Source organism: Echeneis naucrates, chromosome 22 (genome assembly GCF_900963305.1).
Source record: "Echeneis naucrates chromosome 22, fEcheNa1.1, whole genome shotgun sequence".
NCBI lineage: Eukaryota > Metazoa > Chordata > Actinopteri > Carangiformes > Echeneidae > Echeneis > Echeneis naucrates.
Window position 1 is genome coordinate 19,061,195 of NC_042532.1, and position 17,631 is coordinate 19,078,825.

At 39.5% G+C, this 17,631-nt stretch overlaps 1 protein-coding gene across 1 annotated transcript in view; it reads left to right on the plus strand.

Annotated features, from left to right (window-relative positions):
* Positions 1-8,870: 8,870 nt before the first annotated feature.
* Positions 8,871-17,631, plus strand: part of rab11fip5a (RAB11 family interacting protein 5a (class I)) — a 33,342-nt gene continuing 24,581 nt past the window's right edge. Inside the window, 2 exon segments of the mRNA XM_029493791.1 lie at positions 8,871-8,997; positions 16,376-16,798. The gene's annotated coding sequence lies outside the window, so the exon portion shown is untranslated.

Consider the following 17,631-nt stretch of genomic DNA (forward strand, 5'->3'; position numbering starts at 1 on the left):
GGCAGCAAGCAAGGAGACAAGCAAGGAGACAAGGAGACAAGCAAGGAGACAAGGAGACAAGGAGGCAGGGGGGCAGCAAGCAAGGAGGCAGGGAAGCTATTTCAAGTGCTGCCATTTAGCATCGTCAACAACTCACGTCATTTTTATGGTTCTGGCTTCAGGCTGCTGCCAGCCCAAAATGTAGGCATAACAAAAAAAAAAAAAACCTTAGAGGGATCCGGACCGGTGTGAAGAGTTGGGAATATGCCGGAGGAACAGATGATCTGACTCTTCCTGGGAGGTTTTACTGGACTCTTTAGGGCAAAAACAAAATAATAATAATAGAACTTTAATATGTAAAAACAAGCAGCAGAGCTGTGATTCGCACTGGGGGAGCTGACAAACAGACGACACGTGGTGCTGCCATATGAAATGTTTAAAAAATAATCACATCATGCTTGAAAAACTCCAATAGCTAAGAGGCATGCATCTGCTCAATGGGGGCAGACATCCTTTCATTACATTAACCATTAAAATGCTGTCGTCTTATTTTAATCTTTCACATAACCTACGTTCACTTCCAACACCACTAAAATATAAGATCACAGATATAATGCCTTCATTTTGATTTAAACACTGAAAAACTGGAATTTTTTGGTCCATATTGGCACTTTCATACATAAAACACTCAAAAGACGTGTCTTTATCAGAATCAGAAATAAATGTGAATGAAACGAACGTGCTGTTTTACTGCTGATATTCACACAGTTTGAATTAGTTCAAACAGGTTGGAAATGAAATGGGAATGAATTGATGACCAAAATGTAAAAGTGTGTGTTGGGTGCCCTTGACTTCACCAACATTCGAATGGTGAGGTGGAGGGCGGGTGATGGTGGCAGGGAGGGGAGGGAGGGGTGTCATTGTATGTGAAGAGGTGAGGGTGCCCACTCAAATGCTCTCACCTCCTCTAAGAGGGCTGGTTGCTAGGAAACCGGTGCCTCCATCACAGTATGGGGTTAGCAAGATGTGAGGTGTCATGAAGCAGTGAGAGAGATGGATGGATGAAGAGGCTTTTAAAGTGACTCTGTGATAAACAGTTACACAGAGAGAGAGAGATGGGAAAAGACAGAGGGGATGAGCTAAGATAAAATAAGGTAGAAAGAACTAAGTTTAAGAAAAAAAATGTTAATTATAGGATTTATGTCAGAAGAAAAAAACATGGGGCCCATTACGCTTCCATGAGGAACTCCTACTCGAGTATTTGTGATAAAAGTCTTGTCCACTTACATCTAAAAGGACGAGGACAGCCACTTTACTGGAATTGACAGGAAGTCATAACGTCAAAAAGCAAAAATCTGTCTCATGCACTCTTATTCTTCTTCTGATGTGTTGTTAGCAATGAAAAACTCTTTTTATTCATTTGAGACTAAAAGAGAAACTTATTTGAGGAAGATTTTTTTTTTCTTCAGGCCATGTTATCATTCTGCCTGTCATGCTATTATTATTGTTCTTTAAAAGCTGCATTAATAGGCTGGAATTTTTTCCATTTCTTCCACTCAAAAAGATCACTTTTAAATGTGTTGGATCTGAAGTCTTATATTTGACTTGAGCACGCACCGGCGTGCAGAATCTGGTCTTTAGAAAAACTGCCCTGACCTGTTGAGATACAGGAGCATTTTTTTTTTTTTTTTGCGTCCAGCAGCCCCACTCCAGTCCAGACTGAATCAGTATTGTCAGAGTGCCCCCCCCCCCCACACACATACACCCACCCAAAGGCATTTACAGAGCCAGCAAATGCACAGAAAAGCAGCAAAAGAAAAAAAAACAGAGCTCAGTAAGAGTCTAAATGAACTCCAGTAATGTTCCCTTTGGATATTTTCCAGAGTAGAAACAAAGAGGAAGTACTTTTTCGACCACAGGGATTTTGAGTCTAAAAGCAAACATTGCCATGACGGATTTCTGTCCTGAATCTCCTGATGCAGAGAAGCTTTTACATTATCAGAGAAGACAAATGCAGGTTTTTGTCACTAAGCCTCACTCAGAGATATCAAAGTAAAAAAAATAAATAAATAAATAATAATAATAATAATAATAAAGGTCTCTTCCGGTGTTGCAGACATAAACCTTGTTGTTATCAGACGGGAGAGGAAGTGGAGACGTGATTTGAAATTTGTTGTTGATCTGACAATCCAAACTCAGAGCTCAGAAACAATGACGGCTGCCGACATCAAGCTGTTTCTATAGGTGGAAAGATTGACAGTTACCACGACAACCTGTGGCAGGAATGAAAGAAAAACCCTTGTGACTGCCTTCATGTTTTCACCCTCTGAGGGTTTTCATTTTGCTCGTCGTGTGAATAAATTTGACTCAGATTTGTGACGAGCTGCAGGGAAACATCATTATCTTCATCACTGCGTTGTTCATCATGCAAAGGGATAAATGACTTCCTTCAGGAAAAGGGCAGACTCCCGGCTGCTAAACAGCAAATAATTAATGTCAGGGTGTGCAGGAGGGGGAGTGGAGGAAGAAGAATGCTTTTCTTTCCGTTTTTATTTAATCATGAATACAAAAATAAATAAAAAACAGGTGAAAGCAGTATTAGTGTCTCCTGTATAGATTATGAGTTCAGCTCTGATCTCCTTTTTAATGATGAATTGTTTTGCTCTTATTTTTCTTTATGCAGATGAATGTCAGCTTCGTGCTGCTGCCTGCTGCCTGAGCTTATCCAGGTTCAGACAGTCACGTTCAGGATATTTAGCTTCCATTACAGCCCAGTTTAATGCACAATAACAAAAGCTCCATTACGTCATCCTCCTTTAACTCACCAGAATAAGACTCCCAGTTAGAACACCAAATAACGACCAGAGGTGAATGTTTTACGCAGTCACATCAATTTTGACTGGTCTAAAAGTCCACATTTACGCCAAAGTTGACAAAGAGAAGTGACATTAATCAGGTTAAAGCTGTGAGGTCAAAGTGACATTGACCTTTGACCTTTAAGCACTGAAATCTAACCAGTTCATCATCGAGTCCTCATGAATGTTTCTGCCAAATTTGAGGAAGTTCCCTTTTGGCATTGCTGAAAAAGATGGAATGGACAGACAGAGACGAGAATAAACAGATAATGATTAAAATACTGAAGTCTATATTGAACATGTGTATTTGTTGCTGTGCTGTTATTTGCTAAAAAAAATGTAGAGTGCATTTTGTTGGCAATAAAATGTTCTAATCATAACCAAATAACATAATAGAAGATAGCATAAGAGCGACAGAAGACTAAAATCTTTAATGTTTTATTCTTTTAAGTATTTTTGTTGATGACACTTTTACGCAGTGAGAATATTTCCCATCACTCCGTCTCACCAAAGTGAGAATGAGATTGGAGGTAAAGGTTTTAGATCTTGCTGATGAAAAATGCTTTTAAAGATTTTTAGTATGGATGGATTTTACAGTCTGGTGTGATGAAACTTTAATCAGGCTTCCTCAGCAGTGACGGCAGATGAGAAGAGTGCCACCTGGTGACAGAGGAAGGGAAAGGAAATAGTTCACCTTTCCATGACTGAAATTAGAAATAACAACACAAATGAATGTTTGTCAGATGTGTGAAACACCCCGGACAATGTTGTGTGAAGGTTTTATACACTTTAGATGTTTAGAGTGAGGCTCGTCACTGCAAATGCTGCTTTGATTCAATATTTTCACACATTATTTTATTAGAACTTAACTGAAAAATAAAAACTATTTATGGAATATTTTTTTATAGTAGGCGTAAAAATATATAATTTTTAAAATTGAATGCTGGTTGAAAAACTATGACGTGTAATTCGGTCAAACATGTTTCAAAATGCAGAAAACAACATTATAATGCACACTGATGGTCATTTTAAAATTTGTGTTTGTCGTCTTCTTGACTGTAACATTTTAATTATTGTCATGGAAACATGACACATAACACAATTCATCTTTCATCAAAAATCTGTGATACCAACAGTAGATGGCAGCAGATGACAGTCAGTAGAAATAATGCCAGAATGTTGAAACCTCTCAGTGCTCAATGGAGATTTTAATGTTCATTTATTTTTCTTCTGCTGACAGAAAGCGAAATGACCAGCGTGGATTAAACATCAACTTAACTGATGAATCTGAAACGAAATCTTTACTAAACATTTTGAAAAATTCACAAATCTGGAGCCTTAAAGAAAATACTTTCATAAATGTGCAAAATGAACCTGACATATAAAATAAAGTTCATCATTTGCCTTCATTTGATTTTACTCATAATGCAAAAAGACAGCAATCAGATTTAATGAGTTAAATTCTGCACATATCTGTGCACAGAAAGATGAAATGAATCCAGGTAAACATGACGAATGAAAATTCTCACTATAAACACAGTTTTAAGGCAGCACTTCCTGCCAACAAGCCTGAAAAAATAAAAATAACAAGCAAGCGACACAATTGAATTACAGAGTCCATCCTCGTTTGCCAGAGTTGCATCTTGTTATTGTGGCCATCACTCAGTTTATGTCTGTATCGTTTGCTTTTCTCTCACACTTTTTGTGATTTAAAAAACCAGCGACTCTGACAGAAAGAAACACACATTCAACAAGTTCAAAAGCTGTGAGGCTTTACATGATTCTTCAGATGTCCATTTAAAGATCTTACATAAAAATGCAGCTTTTAACCAACCACAAGCCAGAAGTCACTAAAGTTACTACAATCAAACCACAGAGCTGCTTGGTCAAATACAACAAATATACTATTCTTATATATATTATTGTCCACAGATTCAACAAAAATAGTCAAGAGTTAATTTTTTCAACTGTGGTGGTCAAAAAAACTGCTAAAACACACCAATGACACACATCCTGCAGCGATTTAAAATGTTTACTCCTGTTTAAATGATATTAAATCTACGAGAATTAAAGTTTTGCCTTCACTGGGAACACACAGGCTCGAGGCTGAATGAGCAGAAAGTTGATATGTTGAGATTTGTTGTGTTTGTACACTGAGTGAGTGAAATAACTCATTAGATTTGAATTCGGCGCAACACGGTCATAATAATAAGGATAATTACTTCTTCTAAATTTCAGTGAAAGAGAAGAAACACAATGTAGCAGTTTGTGCCTGTTTCATAATAATACACACAAAGTGATTATAGTCAAAGTTATAACACACACAATAAGAGACCAAAGGTGTTTTGTTTATGGATGTGTGCTGGGTGCTTTTTTGTTTAATCTAGATGACTTGTATGTTCTTGCCTTTATGCACACAAGGCCTCCCTAATCTTGTTCTCCATCGGCCCCTGTGCATAATGAAAAGGGGCTTATCGTGATGCTGGCCTTGGGGTGACGTCGACTTTCTCCATTTCCGCCCAGAATAAGGTGAATGCCACTTAAACCACGTGACCGGCGGAAATCTCCCTGGACCCATAGGTGCCATCGCTGGCTGGAATAGGAACAATAACTCAGAGAGAATAAAATGAAGAGTTCAATTGGGAAGCGATTAAAATGAATAGAAGCTTTGACTAGATAAGAGACATACCATTTCCTCATCTATTTAACATTCATTGAATTGAATAATCCGGTCTTATTATCGTAAATAGTCTGCATATTTACCCTGAATATGCTAATTTATGTTTGCTGCAAGCGCTCTGCGACTTAATAATTTTTTCATCAATATATGCATATCTCTGCTTTCTCCTATAGCTATTTTCTAAAGATGAGTGGAGAGAGAGCGGGCGAGAGACCTAGGGACAGAGATGAACACAGCTATATAGTGCTCATTGTTTCTGTAACTTTTCTATTCATTTTCTTTTACTCTTTGCCTAAGGCCAACCCAGTTACATTTCAATCAAAAGATTCATTGTAAAGTCATTATCCCAAACTAGGCCCCAATAATTGGCTGTCATTTTGCATAGTGGTGGCTCTCTGGCTTTGGGGCAAATGACTGTGTTCTTATCTTTCATTTTTAAGGAAAAATAATGGACAATTTATCATTAATCTTCTCAGGGAAATAATAACAAGTTAAATGTCATTCGCTATGTCGCGCCTTACAAATAAAATTATGTTGCTCCAGGCCCGGACTGATCAGTCGCTGACCTATCCTCTTCACCGTGGAGGTGGAGAAGTTTACCACTGGCAGGAGCGTGAAGGAAGGTTGGACCGGAGAACATTACCAGTAAGAACTCTGCCACACATAAATACACATTTTCTGCCGTAGTCTTCTGTGTGTTTACTGCATTAATTGATTTTCAACTGATCATTTGACATATTTGTCACATTTGGACCGAATGTAGCTGAACAGAAGTCCAATATCGAGTCTCCCTTTAGCTGCCAACATCTCCAGTAAATCACCAGATTTCTTGCTTTGAAAACATCCGCCTGCATTTAGAAGTCAGACTGGAGCAAAAAGGAAGCCCAAACGTAAAATCCTCTGGGGGATCGTGGATTTCTACGTTAAATTTCATGACAAGTGAGTGAATGGTTGTTGAGATATTTCAGTCAAAGCGGTCCAAAAAGTTCTGTTTTAACTCTTTTCAGCAGTGATTTGTAGTGAAATGGCTCGAACGTGCACTAATGGATGCCCAGAATTGGGTGGTGCTGCTCGAGGATTGCAGTTTGTGTAGTGAAATGATGATGATACCAAATGAATAAATTATCAGCAGCAGCTGTTGTTGCGCAGGTCCTCGTTTTTTTCTTCTTGGGCCTAAATCGGCTGACTGACCCCGACGGCTGCGAGGGGCCTCATCAGCAAACAATCTGGGATAAATAGCAGAGTGAAAGGTGAAATCAGCAGAGGACGACACTCATTCCCATTCGTTTATCGGATTAGGCTGCTGTGAGCCGACGAGGCCGGATGACTCGTTTGGCATTCAAAGGCAACTGTGGCCCGACGAGAGCCTGTTTGAACAGGAATCAATTATCAATCTGAGATTACCAGAGCTGAGTCGTGTTGACAAATAACCTCAGAGATCCTGTCAATGCATGCGCACGGACAAACGCCTTTGGCTTTGACACTGGCCACCGTTGAAATCCAGATCAGAGTTCATCTCAGCAGCAGATTTGGTTGCTGTTGACGTCTGCATGGCCGACACAAATCGTTTCTGTTGTTATCCCGCGCAGCCAATTACATCTCCATTCTGCTTTCGCTTTATCCATAAATCACATTTTTAGAGTCTAATTCCAGATAAAACCACACGTGCATTTTTATACACAGATATTTTCTATTAATGAAGTAAAAATAGCTTGTATGTTTGTGGGTGTGTTTTTGAACCTTAACACAAAATCAGCTACAGGTGCAGCAGTGAAGTTTCCCTGTTGATGAGTTAACACGTTTTATTTCTGTATCAAAAGATCATCTTGCCTTCTCTAATAAAAAAAAAACAAAACCAAAGAGTTATAATTCACATACTGCTGTAGATATTCACTGAGTGAAATCTCCCATGAATCAGCAAGAAGGTGATGTGAGAAGTTGCACCAATTCACAGTCAGATTTTGATTTCAGGGTTTTCAAAAATGAAACCGATAAGCTTTTTAGTCTGTCATTTTATTAGCTGTAACTGTAGCAGTCCAGTTTAATGTTAATTATAACATCTGTAGTTTATTTCAATAAATTAAAAAGGATGAATAAAAATATATCGAACCTCATAAACAGAACACAGAATTTCTTTTAGTTTATATGGTGGTTTTATATATTATGTGGGAAAACATGTCATAATAAAGATTGTTTTTATATGATTTTTATTGAATATAAATTATGTCTCTTAGATCATCAGATGCAGCCGCTGAACTGTGAACTTCACATCTGTTGTCTCCACGAACACACAAAAGTGAATGTCTTCATTCTGAGATGTTGTTGAATTTGACCAAATGCTGCTGTTTGCGGATGCTAATTTCACAAAATGAACTCCTCCAGTTAACAGCGTCACAATGGACATAAAGAGGAGGTTTGACACTGTTGTGCGGCGGTCAGTGTGTCAGCGTGGAGGGCAGGTTGAAGGTCAGCGGGGGGCCTCGGAGAGCAAACAGGCCTCAGTAATCCTGACCTTCTTTCTCCTGCAGCAGCCCGGAGTTGACCGTGACAGTTAAGAACCGCCGTGACTCCTCGGGCACGTTTGGGCAGCCTCAAAGTCGAAGGGGACGGGACGAGACATCGGGGGGGCAGACGGGCCTGCAGTGAAGGATCATGGGAAAGCTTCTCATTAAAACCACACAGACACTAAATGTTGCAGGTCCAACGTTGTGGTTTAGTTTTAGTTTGCGTGGTTCAGTTTTCAGCCGACTCAGCAGATCTCTGAGTGAAGAAAGATTCACTGGAAAATGATGTTTATCAACTCTTTCTCTGTCGGAGACGCTCGCCTTAATAAACTCTAGTCTGTTATAGTAAACTGCTGCAATTTACATATTTTTACTGTAAATACCAACTGTTGCACTTATAGAATCCCAAAATACTGATGTTGGAATAGTTTGGGCACACGAACAGTTTCTAATCTCAGAAAAAGAACACCATAAATCTTCCAGAAATGATGGACTAACATAAAATGGTTCGCTGCTTCAGCGTCCAGCGTCTTATTCCAAACGTTGGTTTAGTTGGTGGAAAAATGAGTCGATGTCCGGTCCTGAATGTAAAAGCAGCAAGTTAATTTGCCAATACTTCTGTAAGGTTTAAAAACAAAGTTCATTCATATATGTAGTTATTTATACACTCTCTTTATACACTTATTATTGTTTACATGTTGAAATATTTACCGCAGCAAGTTTAAAGAAATTGCAAAAACAATTAGTTGAATCAGTGAAATCAGTCAGAGTCCTGCTGGTGTTTGATTGGTTGAGGCACAACCAGGAAGTGTGGAACCAGGAAGTTGTTGTTGTGAAGCAGCTGAAGGTGGACAACAGTAAAGTGTTGTTCGGAGACAGATATCCGTCTCCATCTAGACACGTCAGACTTTTATTGTTTTGTCTGAAGGTGTTGCACAGATCACCTGTCCATCAAAGAGAACGACTCGTTTTTCTCCAGGTGAGTTTCTGTAGCTTTGTTTTTTTTTTTTTTCTTTCTCATTGTAGCCACCCTTACTGCATATTTTCACACTTTGGTTTAGTCGGAGAGCCCTCAGACGCTGGTTTACTTGTGAAAATGCTAAAATGAAATGTTCCTTTGTATGTGAAGTGCTTCCAAAGATGCCTCCTTCTCCTCCAGACGTTTATCTGAGACACACACTCGTACTCCGACCCGAGGAGGGTCACGCTGCTCTTCTGCCCTCATGACCTGCAGGGGGTCAACGAGAGCAGCTTTACAAATCCTGACTTTATAAGAAAACACCGAGCAGAGGGCCTCATGGGAATTAACCCTACCCGGGCAACCCCAAACAGTAAATTACAGGGGGCTTACATGATTTCTGCGTTCCCCGGGGACATCAAACAGTCGCCCTGCTCGCTCCACTTTAGATCTGCTTCTCTCGTTTGTTCCACTGTATTAGCTCAATCCCTTAAAGTCTGCAGGGAGGCTGTTCACTCTCCCGTTCCGTTTACCAAAGCTGTTTTTGAAAAAGTGACGTCTTCTTGTGTTCTCTGATCGAACACAGTCTGTACACAACACAGATACAAGCCTTTTTTTCTGTATGCTGTTCACGTAGATTAATTTTGTTTTACCCTTCTGCATCATTCTTCTCCTTTTTCCTTTTTAAAAACAAGGTAGACTACAGTTTGTGTGCAAAATCTAAATTTCAGCTGAGATTTTTTTGATGGTAGTTGACTTCGTCACCCATCTTGTCTCCAAAAATTTGCTCTTTAGACAGATTTCTGCCCAAACATGTAAAATACAAATATAAAAATAATATAACAGAACATACTGTAAACTACCAACCCCAAGACGTTTTCTATCACTGTTACATTTACTTTGCATGTGTATGTCATTTTGTGTAGCTGTATAAAACTTCATGGTCAAATATGACATTCAATATTGTGATCAATTAGTTTGACTTCAACCAAACACAGAGAAGTGCCTTTTTTTTTCTTTGAAAAAAAAAAAAAAAAAAAAAAGTAGGTAAAAAAACAGTTTGAATTTCAGCTGTATGTTTTGTATTTGTGACATTTTTGTGTCTCCAAACTGCACAGATTACAACCTCTGGAAGATAAAAAGGTCAAATCTACGATTATGGTCCAAGTTTATAACAGGGAAACAGGGTTTATTTGGCTGTTTATCAGTTTGCTGTCACACAAATAAAGAGATGGCGCCACATTGACGCACTAAATATCAGCCAACTTCAATATTAGCCCTGAAAAAAATCTCTCCACATGTCTTGAACTCATGAATACGTCGAATGCGGCTGGCCCGTATTGAATCTGGGAATAAAGCTGGCATGTCTGAGTGTTTCTTTCTCAGCTCTTCATTGGGAGGAGCCCCGCTGGGAGCAGATTAGCCTCTTCATGGGGGATGTGACGCCCAGAGAGGAAGTATCAGAGGAGGACAAACACAAGGACAAATCATTCAGCCGTCGCTTAATATTCACCACAGACAAGCAGACGGCAGGAGTGGGCTGCAGATTTACGCATCTCCTCTTTGTTTTGCTCCATTTGCTGCTACTGGGACGATTTTTGGGATGTTTATAGACGATTGGATGAATGAATAATGAATTTATCAGATCAGATTTACAGGAAAAACGAAGCATAGTGGGGGCAGCACGTCCGGGTACTCCACAGACATCATGTTTGGGTTAACTGGTGACCCCTAAAAATGAAAAAACAAAACCTATTACAGTCACAAAGACCTGAGAAAGCTCTTTTTCTAATGCCTCAAAGTAACTCTGGAGGTTGTAATTGTTTCAAAAATAACTTCTGAAAATATGTTTAATTTATTTGCATTTAACGTTTTTGGAGATTTTAAGAATACAATCTGGACCAAAAATATCCACTTTGTGAAACAACTAGTGAAGAAACCAAAAGAAAAGCAATTATACAGACTTTTAAATCTTTTATTTGATGTTAAGTGATATAATTTAAAAAAGAAAGTGGCCGTGTAAGTCAGAAGAAACTGCTCATATTTGGCTTGTGTCTGTCTCAGGAATCGTTTCTCCACCAATAGATGGCATCAAACACAGCGTTATTTAGATTGAGCAGATTATTCTTACTGTTTTATTTTAATTTAATTGTTTTAAGTCACCACTTGATGCTGAGCTGAAGGTTTTGGCATGGGAAATATTTTACATTTTTGAAGGAGAAAAAAGTTTATTTATGGGGATGCATCCTTTTTTGTTGTTCCTGATTGAACGTTATATTTATTGTTCTTTCACAAGTTATTTTCTGGACTGTGATGTGATATTGTCTCCTCCTGGTGGGATGATTGACAGCTGTTGGGGTTTTTCCCACATGTCCCTCAGCTGCAGTTTAGCAGATAATTAAAATATAACTCGGACAAAGAGCACTAAGTCTGCGGTTAAGCGTTACAAAGAGCGAGCCCTCATCCCCACAGCTGGTAAACCAACACCGCATTACTGAGCCCACCAAGAAAAACAGGCCGCTGTCAGCCAGCTGCTCCCCGCAAGGCCCGAAGTGTTGGCGGCCAAAAGCAGCCAGGTTATTAAGGGAGACTGCACCTCTGTATAACATCACCTCACCCTCAATGCAGCAATCACTGCAATAAGATTAAAAGCATGAAATGAGTTTCTTATGAATGGACCTGAAGGGTGATGATGGAGTGACCGCCTGTCCCTGAACGCAGCAGCACACTGGAGTCTGCTTTGGGCACTGAATGAAGCTGTTGTGCTGTTCAGTCAGGATCACACTCACCTACCGTCGCACAACAAAACACAAGTCTGATCTGCGTTTCACAGTTGAAATAAAATCCACCAGCCATCCCTGAATCCATCGTTTATGAAATACTGTGACAGCATTTCGGTTCTTCCATAAAATTATTTCATCTGGATTATGACGTGTTCCTCAAAAGTAAAGGAATTTCATTTATTTGGGTTTTTTTTGTTTGTTTGTTTGTTTGTTTGTTTGTTTTTTCTTTGGAGGGGGAGAGTTCTCATCTGACCTCTGACCTCTCTGATATCCCAAGTTCAGCATCGTTGAAGCTGAATTTTGAGATATTGGTTCAAAAGCTCTTTAGTCCGGCACTGAGCATCGTCCAGCTCAGATAAAAACTCATTATCCAGCAGATACTTGATCTCCTCTGCACAGCCTAAATATTTGGATTCACATTAATCCCAGTATGACCAGTAGTTGGTCCCCAGTAACAGCTGCTCCTCACCGGTAGGAGGATGCGTCACTCTGACGGGGGTCTCATTAGTTTGTTATTTGAATGAGGGAAACGTCTCTCATGTCTCCCTAACCCAGCCTGCGGCCTCCAAAGTGAACAATTTAACTCATAAACACTGAATATATTATTATATATTATAAGTGTGCTGGACTGTGACATAATAATGGGAATAATTTGAGCCACCTGCAGTATTGATGAAGAAGTTTCCCTTAATTCTGTATGCTTTTTTCTTCATTTTGCAGCTGATGTTAAATTTTTTTTAGTCGAGTTAAGAACAGCTGCCAAAACGTCCTGGAATGGAAAGTAGATTTTATTATGATTCTGTGTTTTTATAGTGATGCCAGAGTCCAGGCAGGCATTACTACACACCCAAAGGTAGTTACAGTATGAATACCATCTCATTTCTAATCTGCAGGAGGAAAACAATGGAATGAAGGCCAGACTTGAAATGCTGTGCTTTTTTTTTGCTCTGGAGACACAGAAGAGCATTTCTTCTCTCATTTTGTCTTCATGAGCAGAACAAGAGCAGTTTTTCAGACTTCAATTTTCCTGCAGATTTTTATTCCTTGTTGAGAAAAGATACAGAAAGTTTGGTGTCAGCTTCCTCTCTCGTTGTGCTGTGATGTGAAGTGTGTCAGTGTTTTAGTAAATAGAGGCAGTCACAGCTGTTTTGGACCCAGTGGATCTCAGAGTCACCTCGGAGGACACAAGCATTTCATTACATTCATCAGGGGTGACAAAGTGAGCCCTGATTAGCTCTCTAATTACCTAGTTTAAACTCTAAATAGGCCATTTGCACTCCGGTGCTTTAACTGAATCCATCTCAGGCCTCGTCTGTCTGTTTCTCTTGGCTCTGCAGAAAGTGTGTGTGTCTGTGGCAGCTGTTGGCTCTTATTGTCTCCTCAGAGTGTGTGTTTATATACGTGTGTGATTGTGCTCCATCTTACATGTGGATTAACTCTGGTTATGTAACAGCTGTCGGTGTCGGGATCTGATATGAATCTATGAGGCTGATCAGGGGGATGATTGACAGCTCGACTACCAGAATAAATGAGAAGCATCTGAGGAATCTGTTTTTGATGAGGCCCTAAGCTCCAAGCTGATCTCTTCACGGGGCTTTCTGTCCAAATCTCTCTGTCGTCTTCCTGATTGGCGGGGGATAACGTCTTAATTAGACAGATTAGTTTGTCAGAAAATATTGCTGAAGATTTCAGCCCTTCATTCAGAGCCTGTCAGATGCCTTCACGGCTCTCAAATAGGTTTTTGTCTCTTGTGTGATTAGCAGATGTCTGCGAGGAGCCTTAAAACATCATATTTCAATAATCTGCATCAAAAAAATATCCCAGAGAAAGAAATGTAACAAAAACAAGCCGTTCTGGAGTTTTGGATCATCCACGTGATCTTCATGAGGAGTCATGGAGGTGCAAATATTCACCTCCTCATGTTGGCTTAAAAGTTGAAATGGAAAGTTTGTTCTTGACCTTTGAAACGATAGTTGATAAAAAATGGAATTAGTTTCATCAGCTGCTCTGATTTCAGAAGACAATTAATGAAGAGGAACCAAAATAATTTTATCATCGTGTCATTGTTTGATACATTATCTATTTTTACTCACAGAATACGTTTACACACACAGTGACACAAAATTGACTGCGCTTGTGAATCAATCCATTTTTAATCAAATAAAAATGACACATTTTTGACAAATGACAAAAGATACAGATCACTGTAAACTGATTATTGCTCACAGTTTAACGTGAGGCTGGGCCAGATGCTTAAAGTCTGTCTCCGTTTCATTTATTGATTCTGCACCTGATTGTTTGTCTTCACCTCCATCTGCTGAAGGAGGACGCTTCACTGTGCTCGCTCTAATTCGAACCTAAAGACAGGATTTTTCAGACAAACATATTATATGTCAATCATGCACCCAGTCCTTGATAAAGTCTGCTCTTTAGTCCGCCCACACAGATAGAACCTGTAAAACATGAACACAGATTAAATTTTTTACTCCACATCTTGATAAATCATGGATATTTAATCATTTTCAATTGGAAATACAAATTGAAAAATCACAGTTATGGGTGTTGTGTGACTCTGGGACGTCGTTTGTTTGTCCTGAAGAGAAGAGGTTCGTCAGTGACTTCCTCTGTGTGTGCAGACAGGGGGCGCTACAGGCTTCAGCTGCTGTTAACAGAGATGGAAAAATATTCTTCACTTGGCTAAAAGTTCAAAAACAAAACTTCATGAAAAGAAATAATCTTGCATTGAAATGCCTCTTTAGTAAAAGCTTGTCAGCATTATCAGGAAAAAGTCAATTCATCAGCTTCTATACTGTTTTTTGATTATTTCTTATATATTGGATGGTTTTATCATATTGAAATTGTAAATGGTGTTTTAAAGCTTACCATATTGTTCTGCATGTCGATGACGTTGACGGTAAATTAGGTGAAATTAAAGCTGTAATGTGTAAAGATAGTGAAGTAGAAGTATAAACTGCAGAAATACGAAACACATCAGATGCATTTACATGTTTTTTTTTTTAAGTTGTCTCATATGAACACAGGTTCAAACACATCAAAATTTCAATATCTGGACCCCCATCAGCCAAACCTGCCTCTTCGTTCTGTCAGCCAAAAAACATTTCAGCTGACTCACAGAAATTCCATGAAACTCAAACTGAGCAATTTATCATCAATTTATTTTACCCTCTACATTCGATTTGTGTGAAAAAGTTTCTTCTTTTTTTTTTTTAATGAACTGAATCACCTTCCCTCTGAAACATGCGTTCACAGCTGCTCCAAAACTAATTTATCCACAGGCCTCATTACTGTCTGCACTTATGTTAACTCTCTATAAAACATTATGGACAGATTCCTGGTCACTGAAATAATGTGCCCACACAGGACAAATTGGTTTTGTAAGGGGAGTGATAGTTATAGCTGTGTGGGGGTCAAAATGTTAATGTTACAATCTGAAAAATTCAAAGTCCTTGTCTGGTTTTATTCAGCCGCCTCTCTGTTTGTTTGCGCAGCAGACATTAAACACGTGTTGGACATAAAAATAAACCAGACTGAAGGATGATGTCTTTATTTATGAAGGGAACTAATGATATAAAAAGCAGCAAGAGGGAAGAAAAAAAAATCTTATTTACAAGCTGTTGATTATGCAGCAATGAGAAGAAACTGGAATAATCATGAGTGTATTTCACATTCAGGGTAAGGCAGGCGAGTATTTTCTCTGTAAGCCGACACAGAAAGTTTAGCTTGTTGGCAGGTAAAGTCTCTTTTTAACTGAAGCTAACCAGTTTCCTCCACAGAGCCAAGTAAACTCAAGGTGATTCTGTTGTTCAGCAGAAAGAAAAGATAGCTGTGACGCCTGCCTTGTAACAGATGGGTGGTTTTAAAGTAAATAATGAGAAGAAGGCGGCGGTAAGAACGGTGAAGCTGTCTGCCATTTGGAGTAAACGTTTCATAATCTCCATACTGACACTGAGACAATGTGTTCTTTCTGCTCTTTTCAAGAAGACGTGCCGATAAAAGTTCAATGTGTGCTTTAGTATTTAAACAAACAGTCCTGGAGAGGCAGATTTGTCAAGTGGCCCACGTTGCCTCCACTCTTCCTGGGTCGCCACTTCAGAGCCCGTCTGTTTACTTGGTCTTTAGCTGAGTGGAAAATCTCAAGTGCCTCTGTCAAAATACCCCCCAAGAAACTCCCTCCACCGAAGAAAAGCTTCCTGAACAGGCCCATAAAGTCGAAATTCAAACGTGGGTGGCGGCACACCGCCGGTGTTGTTGCAGTAAAGCTTTTTATTCGCTTTAACATCTTCAGACACTTTTTTCCAGCGCTAATGCTAAGCTAAGCTAATTTATTTGTGCGATCGTTGATCCCAAGTTTTTTTTCCCCAGTTCTAAGCTGTCTTATTTATTTTTTAGAGCCTACAAGAAGGAAACCATCCCTGAATGTTACACACTTTTATGTATTATTTTGACCTTTTAATCCTCCATAACAACAAATTCTTGATCTTGTAGATATAGACTGATAACACACTGAATATCTGTGATCTTGCTGTATTCCACTGAAGTGCTGTTGAGCAACTATGGTGAGCTTTGTCACCACCGAACTTCTGCTTTGCTTCCAGACTTGCTGTTTTGGGATCTCGTGCTGATCAGCAGCGTCACTGTTGAGTCTGAACGCGCTGTAGATGAAGTGTGATATGATGTGCAGACTTGCAGCAGACTGTCGGCACGTCATACGTGAGCCGAGCACAGTTCAGCACCAACACAACGGCCACTCTGAGACGGACACACAGCAGCGGCAGGTCACATAAGGTCAGACGGGCAAACTTGACATGAAGCTATTAGGCCAAATCCTGAAATGTAAAAATCCTCTGCGGTCATGATATTTGCAGCCACGCTCTGGAAATTTCTGATACAATGAAAACAGGAACAGGATGTGCAGAAAATATCACCTATCACAGCGAGAACATCTCGTGGGCTGCTGTTGGTTTGGAAAATCCTGCCCGCGGTGCTGACTAATGCAAACAGTGGCAGCAATATCAAAGGTAACAGATTCCTCCTGCTACGCCTCCACACGCCACGCTAAACAACTGATTGGCCTCCTAATGTTTGTTTAAAGCAGTCAAAGCTGGTTTCCAGGTCCAGCTTTATATTCACAGTTTGGGATGCTCTGATCCTGATCCTGAGGCAAAGATATGATAACAGATGGATCTACTGACCTCATTAAACTTCTAAAAACTTTCTTAGAGGCAGCATGACCAACATCGCTGTGGCACCTAAAACTAAAATAAAAAAAATAATCAGATCATTTTCAGTCCAACTCTAATTTTACTTCCATTAGATAACTAAGAGTTACTGTTTGGGTTGACAAAGGAGGAACCTTGGCGAGTCGGAGTGGTTAAATATAAATTGGAAAGGAATTTAGGAGCGAGAGACAGCCGTTGTAGGCAAAAGTGAGTCGAGGTTAACGAGACGGATGATTTGCTTCGAACTGCGGATTCAAAGATCCGATGAAACAGAAAGGGAGTGTGAATCTGCTGTGTGACCTCTTTGGTGGCAGATTGGAGACGGATAAAAGAATTCAAAATGTTCACAGGTCATCTTCATCCACCATAAATCAGGTTTTATTTTAACCTGCTGCTACCATGTGGAGGTAGTGAGAAGGAGGTAGTGAGTGAAAAGAAACTGTTTCAGTCAAAAGCTGAGTAAGTGGACCTTGATCTGTGGATTGGTTGAAAGCTCCGGAACAAGTTAGTGAGTGCAGCAGTTTTAATGAATGCTCTGGCTGGTTTCTGACATTCAGACCAAACAGCTGATGAAGTAGATAATTATGATAAATGTACATTTTTGGAGGAACTTCAGGAGTTTTGTTTATGTG